Here is an 18,491-nt window from a genome sequence, read left to right as displayed (position 1 = left end):
GCGCCTGTAGTTCCAGCTACTTGGAAGGCTGAGGCGGAAGGATCGCCGGAGCCCAGCAAGTTGAGGCTGCAGTGGCTGGGAGCGATCACTGCACTCCAGTCTGGGCAACAGAGTGAGACTCCAACTCAAAAAATAAATAAATAATAAATAAATAAATAAATATGACAGAATTCCTGCCTTCAAGAACCTTCTAGTAAAACAAACTTTTCTAATAGTCTGTCTTTTCTAGCTATGATTTTTCGTTGAAGAAGCCTTTTATTAAAATTTTAATGATTGAAAAAAGCTAACAAATGTTACCTTTCCAGCAGAAAAGGTTTTTGTCTTTCAGTATCATTTGGAATAGCTCTTAATGTTGAGAGAATGATGCACTGTATGAATTAACAAATGGTGGTACTGAATTTTCTTCACAGTTTCAGGATCCTAGTGTATGCTGTGACTTATTTTTTTAAAGGGACAAGTGATATCAGGATGGCGGGGGGAGGTGACATGTGGTCTGCTCCCCAGCCCCATCTATTAGTTTGGTAAACCGTCTTGTCCAACTCACTAGCTACCCTGACACGATAGAGGAAGAGGGAAGCGACACGGGGTCTCCTGGTGAAGAGGACCCCGTTGGCCACCTGAATCCTGTTGGGAAGCCTTCTGATGGCAGGTTAGAATTGCCTGCTGCAGAAGGCACTGTCAAGGCTGAAGAAAAAGATGCCACCGAAATTCAAAAGCGTAAAAGGATAGAGCGAGCCGGAATCAAGGTCATGCCAGCTGCGCAGCGCTTTGCCAGGTCAGCACTGGCCTGGCTGGCTGTCTGCATGCCTGGGGCTTTGGAATCTGGCTAGAGAGTTGGAGTTTTCCTCTTGTTTGTCTTTACTTCCTGCTTTTCCTGTTACATCCCTGTTTCCTCCTCCCAGCAAGTAGAAATAGATACTAGTCTTCGCCTCAGGGCATGTCTCTGCTCAGCCCTTGGCTATCTTCAATGAAGGTGGAGAGTGAGTTCCTGGCTGCTTGACCAGGCCTTATCTTTGTCATGTGGTTTGTGGTCAAGTCATTTGTGGGCTGCAGGATCTATCTAGCAATAACATTTTATTGTCTGTTGTTTGCAGCTTGTTAATTTTCACACCACTCCTAAATGGCTCTTATCTTACTTGACACATAGCTAGGACATAGTCAGTTTCTTTGAAAGGGAAGCACTCTTTAAGAGTGGCCGGCTTACAGCAATCCACTTACTTTCTTTGTCCCTGGAGAGTACTAAGGAGAGTTGAGTTGATTTGACTCCTGTTTTCTAAAGCATGTTGATTCAAAAACAAAGAATGGAGTAATTACTTCTCTTAATTGTAACAAAGGCGCTGGTATGCAGCCCCATGGCTTCACATTACCCTGGAGGTGGAGAACTTCAGTAATCAAAGCCACAGAAAACTAGAGTTCTACACTTTTCTGTAGTGCTTTGAGAAGCTGGTTAATTTTTCTTGTATAATAACCACAGAAATCCTAACAAGTAATAGTGCAGCCAAAACATGTATAACAAATTGACATTCATAACAATTTGACCATTGAAATTCCTTTGCCACGTGCTGTTCCAGTTAATTCTAAGAGGTGTGAACGACATACCTGTTTCCCAGAAGAGGAAACTGAGGCTTAGTGATAGTAAGTGGCTTGAAGAGCTGCTCACTGCTGACCTGGTGGCCAGTTTCAGATGCTCTGACCACAGCACATCTGCCTCCCACACATTTAACGGAACATTTTCCATTTTCCTGTACAACTCCATATGTGGTTCCTTTTGTGGTCCAGGTCTTAATGAAAATATCCAGCATTGACTTATGTGGATTTAATCCTAGGGTAGCTTTGTACTGATAAAAAACCAAGGTTATAGTTCTTCCCTGTCTGTGGTATCCCACAGATAATCATGTCTATCCTAAACACGTATATGCTTCTGGAAAATTCTAATGTAAAATTGTGCTTGTGTTACAAACAACTTTCTGGGTTTACTAAGTAAAGAAGAGTGATGCTATACAGTCTTAAAAACAAACCAAAAAACCCAGATATTCTTTAGGTTTTAATTTAGAAACCTTATAAGACACTTTTCCTTGAGAATCTGTTTGTACCAGAGACAGGGCTAGATGCTGAGAATACAAAAATGTCTAATATCCCCTCACTGTGTATGATTTTTCAGACTTCTCCACCTCTCTCTCTTTCCCTATCACCCAAACTGGAGGGCAGTGGCATGATCATGACTCACTGAAGTCTCAACCTCCTGGGTTCAAATGACCCTCCTGGGTTAGACCCTGACTAAGCCTCCTGAGTAACTGAGACTACAGGTGTACGTCACCATGCCCAGTTAATTTTTTATTATTATTTTTATAGAGATGAGGTCTTGCTGTGTTGTCTAGGCTGGTCTCAAACTCCGAGGCTCAAGCAATCCTCCCACCTCAGCCTCCCTAAGTGCTGGGATTATGGGCATGTGCCACTGCACCTGGCCCTACTTTGATCTTTAAGGACACGGCAGGAGTAGGTAAAAAGTGATACAGATAAAAGAATGAATTTACAAAAAACCGTTAATCTGTGAAGTCTTAAAGCTAAAATTTACCAGGAACAACATCATCTTTAGTGTATCCAAAGTCTCAAGGGAGAGGATCAAAGAGCTACAATCAGCTAATTCTGCACACCCAGGAGTGTGACTTAGAAAAAAGAGGTTGGACAGGACTGGGATTCCATGAGTGTACTGTGCCACTCCATAACTGGGAAGCTTATTTTGTAATAAGACACTGAACTCTTTTCGCACAATTCCCATTTGTACATAGAATCATCATTAGTTTCAAAGTGTAATTCTGACTGGTGTATTTATTATAATTATGTGGTCATTTTTGTGCCCATCCATGTTCTCTGATCTCTGGCTTAATTTTATATTTCAATCCAAGTGATCTCTATTGAGCAGAAGTTTGTAGACCACTGAATGTCATCACACCTTAGATCTTCTGACTTAGCATTTTATTTATTTTTTATTTTGTCTATTTGTAGAGACAGGGGTCTCACTATTTTGTCTGGGCTGGTCTCGAACTCCTGGCCTCAGGTGACCTTCCCATCTCAGCTTTCCAAAGTGCTGGAATTACAGGCATGAGCCACTGTACCCGGCCTGATTTAGAATTTAAAATTGAGTTCAGGATAATTATGCATATTCCCAGAGAATGTTCTCAATAGCAACCCAATACAGCTGGTCCAAATACCCAGAATTCATTTGTTAGGCAGATTTTTCAGCTGCAAGCTCTCTCATAAAGGTTTTCTGTACACCATGCCACCAGCCTGGCGTGTTTCTGTCTTTGTCACTTTCCTCAGGCCACAGCAGACATGAGAGTTTACCCACATTTAGAATCCTGCTTTTAATGTGGCGGAAAGTGGCTCCACTGGGATGAAGTGTTGTATCGTGAAGAACAAAAGCACTCTTGGTGTCTGGAAAATTAGGATATAAATCATTGAACTATGCTGATGTCTCTCAAAGCGTTTAACCTCAGTCTTCTGTCTTTGACATCCAGATGAATTCTGGTCATCACGCTTTTGCACCCAGCAAGAAGCCCAAGATTCTTCTTGTGGCTCCTTGCTCATCTGGGAAAGTTTGCGTTTGCAGAGATGAGTGAGGGAATAGAGATATGTCCGAAAGGTGGAGCATGTAGATGATGAACAAAGCTTTATTTTGTCAACTGTTTCTCATGGTCATTATTTGTTTGTTTCTCAAACATTTAAACACCTCTTTGTATTACCTTTAAGGCAGTATACAAAACGGAGGGCCAGGCACAGTGGCTCCACCAGTAATCCCAGCACTTTGGGAGGCCAAGGCAGGAGGATTGTTTGAGCCTGGGAGATCAAGACCAGCCTGGGCAACATAACGAGACCTCATCTCTACAAAAAATTTAGCCAGGTGTGGTGGGGCACAGCTGTAGTTCCAGCTACTCAGGATGCTGAGGTAGAAGGATCACCTGAGCCCAGGAGGTCAAGACTGTGGTGAGACATGATGGTGCACTGCACTTTTGCCTGGGTGACAGAGTAAGACTCCGACTTAAAAAAAAAAAAAAAAAGAGTATAAGTGCACACTATGCTATTTTCACATGAGGTCAGAAACCTGGAAGTCCCAAGCTTCCTGTCAAACAACATATTAAAATGTATCTCAGCATCAAGGGACAGAAGGGAGGACTTCTTAATAAATGTGCAGAGTTTAATATTTATTAGAGTTTCCATTGAAGTAAAAAAGTATATAATCTACTTTTTTTCTGTTTTATTTTATGATTGCATTAACTTAATTATCCCCAAAATACAAGACTCTGCCAAAGAAGTCAAGATTTCTGTTTTTAAGATGATAAAATAAGAACCAAGATTCACTTCCCCTGAATTAAAATGCCATGGAGATTTGAGTTCTCTTACTTGGAGCTTCCCGTTGGAGAAGTCAACTTTTTTTTTTTTTTTTAACTGAATTATAGGTTTCACGTGATGTTGCTTTTTTTCTAATTGTTTTCATATGTGTCAGCACTCGGCCCTTTCTGCTAGTCTGTGGATCTTCTCAACCACATAGTAATTAATTACAGAGGGGGAAAAAAATCTCCAAGGAACAATAGACATTTTAGAAATCTTTAGAGAAAGAGCAGATGAAGTCAAGCGCCAGACACAGATTCCTCTGCGTCCCCCCACCAGATGCCGGTTCCCTGATGTTTGCCGATCAGATCCCAGGGTTCCGGGGACCAGTCAGGCACATCACTTGCACAAACTTTTGTAACCCTGGATGTAGCTGCCCCGTTTGGAGACCAGTGAGTAGGGAGGTGGGTAGTGTTGCCCAGGATATTCCCTGGGGGACTAACAGGCTTTTCTGGTGAGCCTGGTTTCTTTGAATAGAACACACTGCCAGTCTGAGCTGGCTGCTTGTGTGTTGCCAAGGAAAGGAGGGGTGAAAGAAAATGTCAGCTCTTCCTGGTTTAAATCATTATCTCATTCACTTTGAAATATATTAGCCTTAGAAATGTTAAAACAAGGGCTTTTCTTCTCCCTCAACTGCTTCGGGCCCATAATTTCTCCTACCAACATAGCCTTACTCATTTTAGGTGAGACTGGACAGGATTACCACTGTGGAGGCAGGGCCTGGCATTTCTTCTGTCACGTTGGGTGATATTCCTTCTCAGGGAAGCAGTGAGCGGTGTCCCTGCTGTAAGCAACCTCTTCTTCCCAAAGTAACTCACCTGTGAATGCCTTGAAAGAAGTGAATTACAGACCTCCCCATGAATGTGAAGCCAGACAGCCTGGGTTTACTTCTATCCATTTACCTACGTTCATTTGCCTAGAAAGTGGATATTTGAATTCCTATTTTGCAGGGTGGATATTAGGATTTTTATTTTGCAAGGTTATCATGAAAGTGAGTGCATCTGGAATGTGCTTAGCTGCTCAGAGAGTTGTAGTTATTAAAACGTAAAGTAAAATTAGACCAGAGATTCACAATGGACTGCCTTTAAGGTCCTTCAAGGAAAAAAAGAAAAAAGTACATCATGGAAGTCAGTTAAATATTTTGGTAATTAGTCACCTGTGGACATGATCCTATATATCTGCCTTATACATATTATTTATTATTTCATGGCCAACAGTGTCAACTCAGAAGTTGTATTATTATTTTTTCCTTTCCACGAATCTGCCTTGAAGCTCTGAATTTACTAGATTCAAGCAATTAGCAGAAAATCTGTCTTTCTGACAGTTTTTCAAGTTGGCTGAGAGTATATTCAGGTAGCCAACGAAACAGAAACTTCCCTCCCCCTTTTTTTCAAGTCCACATATCTAAATTGAGATCACTTGAAATGAGTCCTGCCACACTGGGCATCTAGCCTAAAAAGAACACCCGGGGGAATGTGTAGCCCGGCTGTGCTCACATAAGGCACCAGATTCTCCCTGTTCAAATTGGCATCTCAAATTGGCAGACCCGTTTGCATAAATGAGTGTATTTTATTCCAAAGACTTCTGCCTATGTTGGGGGAGGCTGAAGCCCAGGACTCCTAGTCCAAAAGTGGCAAGGGTACTGCTTAGACTTGACTCAAGATGAAGGTCTGCTCCTGCACTGGGCATGAGAATGTGTGCTCCCACACTGGGATATGAGTTCGAAAAAGCTTTGTAAAACATAGGGTGTTGTGCAAATTTCATAAGATAGGATCCGTTAGCATTCTGTTGTTTTTAGTCCTGGCTGAATGCTACAAATCCATTCTAAGCACAGCTCACAGGATCTCTTTGTTTACTAATACGACGACTTCTCTTCTTCTTCCATGGTCACGATAATGCCTTATTTTTGTGTATGATACTCGACTTTTAAACCTGTTCCTGTCATGGTCCTTTAATAAATGGTATGGTGGTCTATTCATTATCATAGAATAGGACCTGTCAAGCCAGACTGCCTAGGTTTGAATTTTAAAGCATTAGCTCTTTGACCTCATACAAGTTTCTCTACCTAATCTCAGTGTCCACTCTGTACAAGGGGAATGATAATAACACTGACCTTGTGGGGATAGTGTTAGGGTTGAATAAATTAGCACTCCGGAGGAATTCTAGCAAATATTATGCACTCAGCCATTAGCCAGCTTCATTGCTACTATGCTTTGCTTTTTACCTAGTGCCTTTGAAGAGATTAATTCAGTGGTCTATCATTTTCCACTGACCATTCTTTGTGGTTGCAGTCAACCAACACCAGTGGGTCCCTGCCAGCCAGGGGAGGAGTGACCACAGTTCAGGGAGGGGCCAGACAGGAGACTGAGACTTGAGTGTGCAAGTCAAAGTGCAAGATTTCATGTTTTAAGAAATAAATTTGGCCGAGTGTGGTGGCTCATTCCTGTAATCCCAACACTTTAGGAGGCTGAAGTGAAAGGATTGCCTGAGCCTAGGAGTTAGAGACCAGCCTAGGCGACATAACAAGACCTCTTCTCAACCAAAAATTAATTAAAACATTAGCTGGGCATAGTGACACACATGTGTAGTTCCAGCTACTCAAAAGGCAGAGGCAGGAAGATCACTTGAGTCCAGGAGGTTGAGGCTGCATTGACTGTGATCATGCTATTGCACTCCAGCCTGGGCAACAGAGTGAGACTCCACTTCAAAGAAAGAAGGAAATTTCAAAAAATGTATTCAGGGAGGAAAGCATCCACTCCCCTCCTCTCAACTTCTGTGTTTTAAAATTTTATTTAGAATAATGGCTAGCAGTGAGAAGGAAGTTTCTGGGCATGACTAATGATGCTTTGATTTTCCAAAAGTCTGTTGGAATAAGCACTGCTGTAGACCTAAAATGATGACCCCCCCAATACAGTGCAGGGCAGAGCAGCAACAGGGGGCCACCTGGTCGACCACAATACTCAGTTTCATTTCCTGCTCTGTTGTCAGTCAGGCTAATTCCTCCTGTCTTCATTTCTGAGATGAGTGTGTTCTTTGAGGCTGAAGAATTTACTCCTAATCCTCTCTTAGAAAGCAGATTCAAAGTAGGGGAACTTTCTTTAGAAGTCAAGGTATTTTATTTACTTATCATCTTTATGAGCTGAGAAGATAATAAATGATGAAAGAAACGTTTTACTATCTTACAATTACTTAAAAGCAAGGCTGGCTTTATGAGTAGGTGAAGGGATGGGGGATACAATCTGCTGTGACCTCCCCTCACCCTCCAACAAAACCAGAAACAGAATCAAGTGGAAAAAGTTGTAAGTCATACTGCCTGCTATTCTGCCATGAAATTGCATGACTCTAGGAATTTCGGGTTCCAAGTGTCAAAGTGACCTTCAAGACCCCTTTGAGAATGAAAATAGTCCACAGTAATCATTTTCGAGTCATTTTGGCCAAATGTTTTACCACAATGGACTGGACATCTAGCATTAGAGAAGAAGAGTTGGGGGCCAGGTATGATGGCCAGTGGGAGATTGAGACTTGAGTGTGTAATTCAGAGGGCAAGATTTCATTTTTTTTCCTTCTTTTTTTTTTTTGAGTTGGAGTCTCACTCCGTTGCCCAGGCTGGAGTGCAGTGGCATGCTCACGGCCACCCCAGCTGTCGATCTGCTGGACTCCAGTGATTCTTCTGCCTCAGTCTTCCAAGTAGCCAGAACTACAGGCGCACGCCACCATGCCTGGCTAATTTTTAAAATTTTATTGTAGAGACGAGATCTCACCAAGTTGCCCGGGCTGATCTTGAACCCACGGGCTCAGGCAATCCACTTGCCCGGCCTCCCAAAGTGCTGGGATTACAGACTGAACCACCGAGCCAAGCCAAGATTTCATATTTTAAGAAATAAATTTGACTGAGCATGGTAATTCACACTTGTAATCACAGCACTTAGGGAGGTCAAGACAGGAGGATTGCTTGAGCCCAAGAGTTCAAGACCAACCTGGGCAACATTGCAAAACCTCATCTCGTAAAAAAATAAAAGTAAAAAGAAAATTAGCCAAGCTTGGTAGTGCATGCCTGTAGTCCCAGCTATTCAGAAGGCTGAGGCTGGAGGATCACCCGAGTCTAGGAGGTTGAGGCGGCAGTGAGCTGTGATCATGCCCACTGCACTCCAACTTGGGTGACAGAGTGAGACCCTGACTCAAAAAAAAAAAAAAAAAATGAGTTGTGAGGTGCAGAGTCATTGTGGTAAAAGAAGGACGAAAGGGTTGCTAACCAGAGGCTGCAGGACAAGAGATGCTTCCTGGGAGTGGAAGACTAGGAATGGGATTGTTTAAGGTCATCCTGTGAATAGTCTTAAATAATTCCAGATGTTTCAGGTCAGCTTAGCTCTGCAGAAAGAGCTTCCTTACGCTATGCAGTTTGTTACACATCCTGGGTGTGCTGTCGCATGACTGTACTCATTAGTTTTCCCCCAGATCAGTTTCTCAGTGGCTCAGTTTTTTTGCCCTGTCAGTCAAAAACAAATTGAGTACCTGTCAGTACCATGACTAATGTGCTAAATAAAAAAGAACAGCAGGCCAGGTGTGCTGGCTCAAGCCTATAATCCCAGCGTTTTGGGAGGCTGAAGTGAGAGAATTGTCTGAGCTCAGGGGTTCGAGACCAGCCTGGGCAACTTGGTGAGACCTTGCCTCTACAGTATATCAAAAAGTTAGCTGGGCATAGTAGCCTGCGCCTGTAATTCCGGTTACTTGGAAGGCTGAGGCGGAAGGATTGCTTTCAAGGTCAATGCTGGGGTGCCACTGCACTCCAGCCTGGGCGACAGAGTGAAACTCTGACTCAAAAGAAAAAAAAGAACGACAACGAAAAGCTTCCAATTTCATGCAAAGAATCCGGATTGTCACTTTGAGAGCCATTTAGGTTCTTATGTTTCCAGTGCAAATGGAGCCCTGAAAATTAAGTGAATTTTTAGTATGGCTAACTTTAATATGGTTTTAAAACCACCCTAACTATGCTGCAACTCCAGACTAAAATAATAAGCAGATGTCATTTGAACTAACTCTATCAAGAAGACTTTTCACTAACAACACAGTTGTTTGTCTGGAGATAAGGATTGAAAATTAGTTTTGGTCTGATCACCTGTGGAGTTTCATATAATTTTGCTCTATCAGTCAAAAACAAGCCATTGAAGAAAAGGAAGCTGCTTGTGATATTATCCTTCGCAAAGAAAACCCTTTCCTGACCCACCCAAATGACAATGATTCAGAGTCAGAGGACAAAGTTGCACGCCGGCTACCTGACCTTGAGAAAGATGACTTTGCAGCAAGAAGGGCAAGAATGAACCAAACCAAGCCAACGGTGCCTTTAAATCAGCTCCTCTATGGGCCTTACCCAAAAAGAAAGGCAGAGAAATCAGATGTCAGCAAACAACCTGCAAAGGGACTCTCGGAATGGAGAAGTCTAGAATATAAAAGGTGTGTGTGTGTGTGTGTGTGTGTGTGTGTGTGTGTGTGTGTGTGTGTGTGTGAAGGAAAGAGAATGTAACTCCACTAAGTGAAACCTATTGGTATTGTAGCTCCACCCACTTTCTCTTTCCAGTCCCAATAATATGTACTTAATGATGGTGGTTGGAACCCCAGATATTCAAATCTGGGTATGTCAGACAGTAGAGTGGCTGTGTCCCAAGTGGGCTGAATTTGACAAATAAAGATTTAAGTCTAGTGTGTCTATGTGCTGAATCAGGGCACATCACCACATAGGGTGCTAGCGTAATCATTCGGCATCACTGGGCATCCGTAGCCATGTCCCAGTGCCTATCTAGGACCAGCTAACTCTCAAGGCTGCGCCAGTCAGTTCAAAAGAGGCAGAGAAGAGTTAGATGCACTTCTCTCTTAGTAACTGTTTTTAGATGTTGAAAAAGAAAAAAAAAGGAGACGTTCTCTTTCTTCCCTCACACCTGCAACATCACCTGTCCAGATGACAATGGACATTTCCCATCAAAAACACTTCTCAAACATTTCATAGAATGCACTTCTATTAATAGGTGTTCTATCATGGAAATTGTTTTCAAAGGAATTTCCTTCTCCTAACATTTTCCCCCCTCTTCTTAATTATATATTGGAGTGAATTAGGGGAAGAAAAATTGTAATAAGATGGGATTTGGCCAGTTACTTTTGTCCAGAGAGGGAGCTACAATTTCATTTAAGTTGTCTTCTCACTGCATTTCATCCTGCAGAGTTTATCATCTTGTATTTTTCCTTATGTCAAAATCAGTTAGAGTTGGCATCGTCATTATGAAATTGCCATCTTTTTGCCACCACTTTAGAGGTTTTTTTGTTTTTGTTTTTGTTTTTGAGTTGGAGTCTCACTCGGTTGCCCAGACTGGAGTGCAGTGTCCGCTCCCGGCCACTGCAGCCTCGCCTGCTGGGCTCCGGTGATCCTTCCGCCTCAGCCTTCCGAGTAGCCGGAATTACAGGCATGCGCTACCACACCCGGCTGATTTTTTGATTTATTGTAGAGATGAGGTCTCGCTGCCCAGGCGGGTCTCGAACCCGCAGGCTCAAGGCAATCCACTCACCTCAGCCTCCCAAAGGCGCGGGATTACAGGCTGAGCCACCGAGCCCGGCTTAGAGGTTTTTAAGTCTGTTTAAATAAGAACAGAATGATCTCAGCGATGACAATTAAAATGGTTCTTTGAGCTCAATGGAGTAGTTGGTATTTTGGATGTTTTTAAGAAAGTACCAGATATCAAACTCATGAGACATTCTCAGATATGGAACAGGGATTAGAGCAGAGAAGACCGGGCACCACATTTTTACAGGACACATTATAGCTTGGTCTTCACTGTTTCTGTTGGCATGCCTTGTAACAAACCATTCTTGGAAGGCCTTGTGGGAAGGATCAGTTGTTGCAAGTGAAACAAAGACTTTTGGATAACTGACTGACATCAAGGCATATGATGGCGATCAGCAATTTGAGTTAAGAAAAGAACTAGCTTTGTGTCTCCCTTTTTTCCTTTCTCCTTCATGCAAATTTAATTCCTGATATTTCCAACTGCATTTGTCTGTTGTCACCTGGCTTGTGTTTGGGGACAAAGCTCTGGGTCTCAGGCAGCCTGTGGCCTCTCTAGACATCATCAAAGATGGCTCTTTGTTGTGCCCCTCCTTGATTCCCTTCCTCAAATGAAATAGAAAATTCTGTAACCTTTCTATGTGTATGGGCTTTGAAAATACCCCAAATCATCCAGGTAACAAAAGAATGTCTCTTGATTTTTTGGCTTGGATGATATATTTTGGAAATTTTTAATAGGCTCTGTCTGTGTATACTTTTGAGACTTTTCTCTCTAAAGAAGCATGCTTAGTTAGAAATGAACTTTTAATGTGATAGAATATTCATGCACATAGATGCCACAGCTTTGGTTTAAATTACTTTATCAGTATTCGCTAGCTAATGTTCACATCTTAGGAGAACAATCAAAAATATCAGTTTTAGCATCAATAAAGATGAACAGTTATTAACACAAGAAACAAATGAGTCCTGACTCAGTCAATCTAGGTAAAACAGGAACACTCTCTGTTCTTCAGGTTGGCATTAGCCAAACCTGATCAGTGCCATGAAGCAGAGACTGAGTTTAAACATCAAAACTTTCTGCTCAGAACTGACTTACGTGTTCTTTCTGGCAGTTGTGGGCTTGGGTTTGAGATGTTTAATATGTGAACAACGTTCCAGCTATCTCCTAACTAATCCTAGAATTTGGATCATTCAGTGCTCGTTACACCATTTTACTGGTGCAGTAAAAAAACATTCCAGGCAGGCTGAGGGATTCAATCAGAAAACCTGAATTCATTACAGGAGCTTGAATAGTGTGGGAATTGGGCTTCATTACCACCCAGCTGAAATCTCATTACCATTCTTAATAGTCTCTCAGCCAGCCTGGCTCCTCTTCCTGAACTAGACTAGAGACTGTCATCTGGTGGAAAAAAACGCTGTCTCTGTGCAGAGTTACAAGGAATCATATCCCCCACGGGTTCCATGTGTTTGAGAAAGAGAAAGGTGCTTCTGTGGTTTGTTCTCCTCGGCCTCTGAATTTCCGTGTTTGACCTTCTGTTTGTCTGCTCCCCTTCCTTAAACCTGATTTTTCCAATGATGTGGGGGCCTGGATGAAATGGACAGCAACCAGGGCCACCCAGGAGAGGGGAAGTCAGTGGTGACCTGTATCACGAGTGCTCGGGAGAGCCAGCCTCTGGAAGAGGGACTCAGGAAGGTGCCGGATCTTCGCAAGGATGACCTGGCCCAGCGGAGGATTCAGGGCAGCCTGGTCCCTCACCGTGGGCCCCCAAGCTTCATTTCACTCTCCGACATAACAGAGGCCGACCTGGAGACCTGGGAGAGGTTGAAAGTGTCAGGAAAGACAAGGTGTGTCACTTTTCCCCTGACTCCCCCCCCACCCCCCATCCCCAGCAGTGGTATTAGTTACTTTTTGAAGGAATCAAATGCTTATCCTTATGTCATTTAAACAAAAAATTTTTTTGAGCCAGGTCTCACTCTGTCACCTAGGCTAGAGTGCAGTGGCACAATCACAGCACTCACTACAGCCTTGACCTGTGCTCAGGCGATCCTCCTGCCTCAGCCTCTCAAGTAGCTAGGACTACAGACACATGTCATCACACCTGGCTAATTTTTCTTTCTTTTTTTTTTTTTTTGTGGAGACGAAGTCTCACTATGTTTCCCAGGCTGGTCTCGAACTCCTGGGCCCAAGTGATCCTCCCACCTCAGCCTCCCAAAGTGTTGGGATTACAGGCGTGAGCCACCATGCCTAGTCCATCTTTTAAAATGCTGGTGGCTGAAAAAAGTGCCCTCAAACCATAGAGCTTCTGGAGATCACCATATTCAACATGAGACACAATTATTCATTCTAAAAGTTGCAAGCCACATGGATAAAAAGCATCCTCTTTCACTCACTTGTTGCAAGCCACATAGATAAAAAGCATCCTCTTTCACTCAGCTGACTTACCATGAAGGGTTACTTATTTTGGTATGAGTGTTAACTGTGAGGACTTTAAACTTGATTCTTGATTCTTTTTTTTTTTTTTTTTTTGAGTTGGAGTCTCTCTCCGTCACCCGGGCTGGAGTGTAGTGGCACACTCATGGCCACACCAACATTGACCTGCTGGGCTCTCGTGATCCTTTCACCTCAGCCTTCCTAGTAGCCGGAGCTACAGGTGCATACTACCATGCCCAGCTAATTTCTTGATTTATTGTAGAGATGAGGTCTCGCCAAGTTGCCCAGGCTGTTCTCAAACCCATGGGCTCAGGCAGTCCCCTCACCTCGGCCTCCCAAAGAGCTGGGATTATAGGCTTGAGCCACCTAACCAGCTTAAACTTGATTTTAAAATAATTTTAATTATCCTAATGTACCTGAGATTTTCTGATGCCATCATTTATGATGCTAGAAATGTTAGAATTGATGTTTTGAAAGCTGTAGAAACTTAAAGACAAGGTGATGATCATTTCTAGGCAAGACAGTGATCTTTTTTGCATTTCACTGGCTAATTGAAAAGCAATTCTGTTCTAGCCATATAAGTCTTTTTCATGTACAGTTGTCCCTTGGTATCCGGGGTGACTGATTCCAAGTTTTCCTTTGGATACCAAACTTCTTGGATGCTCAGTTCCTTTATAAAATGGTGTAGAATTTGCATATAACCTATATACAGCTTTAAATTATTTGTAGATTATAACACTTAATACAATGTCTACATATCACTTTATTCATGTGGGTTTCATGTAGCAAATTCAAGTTTTGCTTTTTGAAATTTTGTGGAATTCTTTTCCCTGAATAATTTTGATCCGAGATTGGTTGAATCCACGGATGCCAAACCCACCAAAAGGGAGGACCACCTATGTCTAGGTTTTCGTGTTGTTTTTCTGTTTTGACCTCTTGTTGATTTGCACTTGCCTTAGAAATCCTTGGAACTATTTCTGGTTCTGACTAGGGATGAGGATGAGCAGCACATCTGTGCCCTTGAGTCTTCCCCAGACATTAAAGCCGAAGCTGCCATCCGCGATGACTTTGCCAGCCGCAAAGCCAGGGCCTATCAGAAAGCTTCCAGCCCCAGGCAGAAATTCGTGCACTTTGGGCCAGTGACAGAGATAGATCAGCAGAGGTGGAAGCGGCTCAGCATTGGCAAGGCGGGGACTAGGGAGGATCCCGAAGAAGTCGTCAGTTATGGCAGCAAGATTCAAACTGACTCTGGGTCTCCCGGCTTGGGAGCTGCTTCTGGTGTAAAGGAAGACCAAGTACTTAGTCCACAAAGTGACTGCAGGTATTTTTTATTTTTTATTTTGCCATATATGTGCAGGGGATCTGCATGGGAGTCATGACTGCTTTTAATGTGCTTGCCGAAGCACGTTAAATAAACCCCTACAGGTGATATGGTTTTAACATACTCTCCCGCTGCATTGCAGAGAAATGATGTTAGCGGGTCACCCTGGGGGGGAGCGTGCGTGAAGTTAAATGGCAAGCGTCCATTTCGATTCTGTTGTGGCCAGAAATCCCTGCCTGGGAATGCCAATGTCTCGGCAAATGACCCTCTTTCTCTTGGCTGCATTAAGCACTGTTTTATTAGTTGAAAATCCTGAATGAGCTCAATGGAATGTTTTAATGATATCACTAACGTATCTTATAAAAATATATTGATAAAAATTGGGTTTATCTATAACCTCTCTCTTTCCTATCCCACAGAGGGAGTAAAAAATAGTTATTAGTATCATGAGTTCAAATCTTGGATCTCTAAGTAGACATATAAAAAAAAGTAATGGTCTCCTCCCTCCCCTACTTTTTAAAATTATATAATAAATCTGGAGCTGAAAAGGACTCCCCTTTGGGGGTGTCTCTAAGTAAAGAGTTTCGTTTCCTTGGATGAATCACCATGCACATTTGTGAAGGGATACTTCTAGACCTGTCTCCAGTGCTCATCCTTCCTGGGGGCCACCCAGCTTTGAATTCCCAAACCCTCTTTCGGAGGTTTGGTTCTATGGCTGGTCTCTCTGCCATTAAACAGCTATAGAACATCTATGGGACCGGATTGTCCAGGATCCTCCATTCTACCCTCGTGGTGAGAGAAAGTGAGACTTAGAACATTCTTCTGTATTCCTTTGTCCTTGGAATCCAACAGAACCCATGATGTATGGAAGGGTTTCTTTGGTTCCAGACTGTGAGTGAGAACAGGCTTTGGACACCAGAAGTACACAGTTGGGATTTCAGAGATTCACTGGGATCTGAGGGGAGGCGAGGGGTGGGATAGGAAATTCTTAAAAACATGATCGAGAGCCTGAATCCTGAGGGAATCCTCAGTCCTGTGGCAACGGAGTCATTACCAGCCTTCTTTGACTTTCTCAGGCTAGCCAAAGTTCATGCTCCATTGTTTCTACTGCATTCTATCACCCTAACTAACCTGCTTTTGGAATGAGAGCAACCAAACCTCTTCTGTCTTCATTGTCATCTCTTAATCTTTCAGCCTCAGCGACTTTCATTGTCTCCCTCCCTAACCCTTATTCTTCTCCTCTCTTGCCACCAATGCCACTTGGTCATCAACAGAATTGTGAATTCTGGCATAGATGGCCCTTGCAGAAGGGTCTCACGGCTGACTCCTGTGATGGAGTCCCAGGAAGAATGGGTCTATGATTCGGGCGAGTGTCTCGGGAAGACAGAGGAAGGTGAGGGGGAGCAGCATTTCCTGCCTTTCCAGGAGGCGAAGGAGGGACGGGTGGGGTCAGGGCCTCTGCTGTGACTTCTTTCCTTGTCATGACCCATCCTCTCTGGCTTTAGTGACTTCCACGCAGCTGCCACAGCATGGCAGAAAAGAAAATGAAGAGGCTCCCAGAGACTCTAAGGTGTCGCCAAAAGCAGAAAGATCAGAGGAGAGAGCCCAGCCAGTGTGAGCATCCTGCCTGCACGGCGTGGTGTGTTGCCTCTGCTGTGTATGGCTGTTGTGTTCCCCCCAACCCCCCTAGAAAATTAACAGCTCAGAGGCACAGTCTTGCACTCAGTGACGGATGGTGCGTGGAGTACAGGCACTAAAGGAATGTGCTCATTTCAGGATCAGAGCTCTGCTGCTGGTGCCTCTCTGGGTAGAGCTTTTCACCTTTGCATGTGGTTAGGTATTGGCCAAATGTCGTCTTCAGGAGTCATGAAAACCAGAAAGGGAAAGCCATTCCTGTGTGAGCACCAGCTGCATGACAGAGGCTTGCGGGATTTGCTGCTCAGCTGCTCTGTCCATGTGCCGCTGCCTCTGTAGAGGCTGGCTTCTTCTATCTTGAGTTAATGCCAGTGAATGACGCTACTGAAAATGTTAAGTGCAAGTGAAAATATTAAGGCATTAAGTGACCTTTGACCAGCTGGACTGAATGTTGCCCTAGTGTGTGTCCTCTGGCCTCTGAATGGGAGGCTTCAGGGACAGAAGAGAGGTCGGAGAAGATGACAGCTCCTGCCTGGAGTCGTGGTGAACTGAAAAGCCTAAAAAAGTTGTGTGATTTACTAAAAGATGACATGATGACCAGAAGAACTGGGATATCCCTTAAACACACCAGATCCAACCCAAACCAGTTCCTTCCTGTGCCATTTGCAAAGCAACAGGATGTGGAGGAATCTGCCAAGGGTCCACCCGTGAAAGATCAGAGGTCAGAAGGTTATCCTGTGCCTGTGTGACTTTGTTTCTCCAGTGTGAGCTTTGACATATGCTTTTAGTGTGTTATGAATGTATTCAGGGCTTTAATGCCACTGACCTGCTGTTGCTAGCAAAAACAGAATGATTAAAACTGACCTGATCTTTTTTGCATGTAAGCAGGTGTGAAAAGAACATTTAAGTGGTGAACTTACCTGTTAAACCTTCTTTCCAACTCTAATCTTGTGGGCAGGATAAATGGGAATTTTTTTTATTTCTTCCTAGTTCACCATAGGAACCTTTGGGTAAAGGAGTTGAACTTCTTTCTGACCTATTTGATTTTAGCTAATTCCAAGTCTGAAGAAGATGAATACCATTTATAAAAGTCATAATATAATTTAATTTTTCACATTTGCACACATTCATTTTCTTCTAGAGTAGGTTTTCTGTTCCATGCCCTGACTTTACTTAGAGTCAGGCATGAACTGATGACGTGTAGGGAAATCGTAACCCTGGGGTCATGTTTTGGTTTAAGGTCTTAGATGTTCAAGCCTCTCCTGCATTTAATAAAAGTGATGTATTTTTGTGGGGAATGTGGTCAGCCTGATCAAGGTGAGTGAGGAGTGCTTTGCATAATATGAGCTCCCCATACAATAGAAAGTGATGGGGTCCTGCTTCTCAAAGGACCTTGGTGGCTATCCAGGTGCGGTGGCTCAAAGTGCTATAATCCCAGCACTTTGGAAAGCCGAGGCAGGAGGACTGCATGAGCCTAGGGGTCTGAAATCAGCTTGGGCAACATAGTGACACCTCATCTCTATGAAAAATAAACAAAATTAGCCGGGCATGATGGTGCACCCTTGTGATCCCAACTACTCAGAAGGCTGAGGCGGAAGGATCACTTAAGCCCAGGAGGTCGAGGTTGTGGTAAGCCATGACCTTGCCTCTGCATCCAGCTTGGGTGGCCAAGTGAGACCTCAACTCAAAAAATAAAACACAAAAAGGATCTTGATGGCAGTGGGACAGAGGGCAGAGTGGAGAGTTAGGAGAATGGTAAGTAATCTCACATTTTACAATCAAGAGCCTGGCCCTCTGCATCACCTGGATTTAATCTATGTTTTACATTCCTCTGAATAATAACCCGTAGTAGGGCAGGGCCTCGTTAGCATACGGTGTTCAGGGAGCAGGGGTGACAGTCATGCTTCACTCTGCAACCACAGAGTGCTTCGTGGTCTTTGCAAAGAGCTCCTCCTCCACCTCGCTCACTTCACAGGACAGTTGACTCAGTGTTAGCTGCATTTCACAAATAAGAAGCCTGACGTAGAGAGCAGTGAAGTGAGTGGATCCCGCATGATTCCTGGGCTGGTTAGGCTGGTGATGACGGGGGACAGAGTGGGCAACCTGGGTCTCCACTCTCAGTCGCTGTCCAGTGGCCCACAGATCCACGGCCAACCACCCTGCCAGGA

The 18,491-nt window shown here is 43.6% G+C and overlaps 1 protein-coding gene across 8 annotated transcripts in view; it reads left to right on the top strand.

The window, feature by feature from the left end:
* LIMCH1 (LIM and calponin homology domains 1) overlaps nucleotides 1-18,491 on the top strand; it is a 245,906-nt gene that overhangs the window by 154,193 nt on the left and 73,222 nt on the right. The window lies entirely within an intron of this gene.

The sequence above is a fragment of the Carlito syrichta genome, unplaced genomic scaffold, assembly GCF_000164805.1.
Source record: "Carlito syrichta isolate Samal-C Ts95f unplaced genomic scaffold, Tarsius_syrichta-2.0.1 Scaffold315593, whole genome shotgun sequence".
In the NCBI taxonomy this organism is placed as follows: domain Eukaryota; kingdom Metazoa; phylum Chordata; class Mammalia; order Primates; family Tarsiidae; genus Carlito; species Carlito syrichta.
Note: the sequence above shows the minus strand (reverse complement) of the source record. Positions and strands in the feature narration are given on the sequence as shown.